The following is a 1,501-nucleotide window of genomic DNA, read 5'->3' as shown; positions in this document are numbered from 1 at the left end:
GGGGAAGAAGAACAAACTGGGGAGGAGGGTAGAGAGAATGGTGCAGCAATGAAGGAATGAAAACCCAAAATCCCTGTAAATGTTCATTAAAACTAATAAAATTTAATAGTAAAAAAAAAGGAATATAATGTGTATGACTGGAATTCCAGAATATGAGAGGGATAGGGAAACCACTGAGGAAATTGTGGAAGTGGTACAAGAAACAAACTTTCCGGGTATTATGAAGAATGAGGAAATACACATTCAGGAAGTTTAGCAAACACCAAGTAGAGTAGACCCAAAAAGGAAAACATCAAGACATATCATAGTCAAATTCTTAAAAATAAAAGATAAGCATAGGATACTGAAAGCAGCACGACCGAAACAACAAGGGAAACTACAAGGGAAAATGCATCAGATTCTAAGTTCTGATTTTTCAGCAGAAACCATGTGAGCAGAAGAAAATGGGATGGCTTTTACAGAAAAGTGAAAGGAAATGATTGCCAACCCAGAATCCTGTACCCAGCAAAGGTATCCATCAAATATGAAGGAGAAATCACATCCTTTGCAGAAAAGAAAGAACTTAAGGAATTTTTGAAAACAAGGCCAAAGGCACAATAACTTTTAGGGGAAGTCCTTCAGACAGAGACACCAAAGGAAAGTGGATGGATCATAGTAACAAGAAACAACAAAAAAGAACACAGCAAAATGGCAATGATAAAACCTGGCCTGTCTATAATCAACTGAACTGCACAAATCAAGAGAAAAAAAGAGTTGCAGAATGGATAAAAAAGCAAAGCTCATCAATATGTTGTCTACAAGAGGCACATCTAATAAATGAAGAGAAAGAGACTAAAAAATCAAAGGCTGGGGGAAAATATACCAAACAAATGACATCCACAGAAAAGCAGGAGTGGCAAGACTAATCTCTGATAAAATAGACTTCTGAATGAAAATCACCATAAAAGATAAGAAAGGACACTATATGATGATTAAAAGCACAGTAGGTGAAGAAGACATAACATTGATCAACGTCTATGCACCAAATCATAGACTTGCTAAATACATAAAACAACTGTTAACAGAACTGAAGGAAGAAATAGACAGCACCACAAAAGTGGTAGGACACTTTAAGACACCACTCTCTCCAAAGGATAGGTCAACTCAAAAGAAACTTAACGAAGATGCAGAAGACTTAAACTGCACAATTAGCCAAGTTGACCTTGTGGATGAATTCTGAGCACTGCACCCAACTTAAACTCAGTTCACTTTGTCCTCAAGTGCACATGGTACATTCTCCAGAATTGATCACATATCGGGGGACAGAGCAAGACTCAACAAATTAAAAAACATTGAAATACTATAAAATCTCTTCTCAGACTAGAGTGCTGTAAAACTAGAAATTAACCATAAGAGTAAAGCCATATTACATGATGCCACTGTTGTAGAATGGGACTGTCCTTGGGGTTGGGGAGAGACTGAGTAAGATGGGTTCAATAATGTATACTGCACTGAAACAGAG

At 37.0% G+C, this 1,501-nt stretch overlaps 1 protein-coding gene across 1 annotated transcript in view; it reads right to left on the bottom strand.

Annotated features, from left to right (window-relative positions):
* The window catches only part of LOC102847868 (cytoplasmic dynein 1 light intermediate chain 2-like), a 39,183-nt gene that overhangs the window by 18,257 nt on the left and 19,425 nt on the right, over positions 1-1,501 (bottom strand). The gene's annotated exons all lie outside the window — the stretch shown is intronic.

The sequence above is a fragment of the Elephantulus edwardii genome, unplaced genomic scaffold, assembly GCF_000299155.1.
Source record: "Elephantulus edwardii isolate Elephantulus edwardi_28Jun2011 unplaced genomic scaffold, EleEdw1.0 scaffold00441, whole genome shotgun sequence".
Taxonomy (NCBI): domain Eukaryota; kingdom Metazoa; phylum Chordata; class Mammalia; order Macroscelidea; family Macroscelididae; genus Elephantulus; species Elephantulus edwardii.
This window is presented reverse-complemented; position numbering and strand designations above follow the sequence as displayed.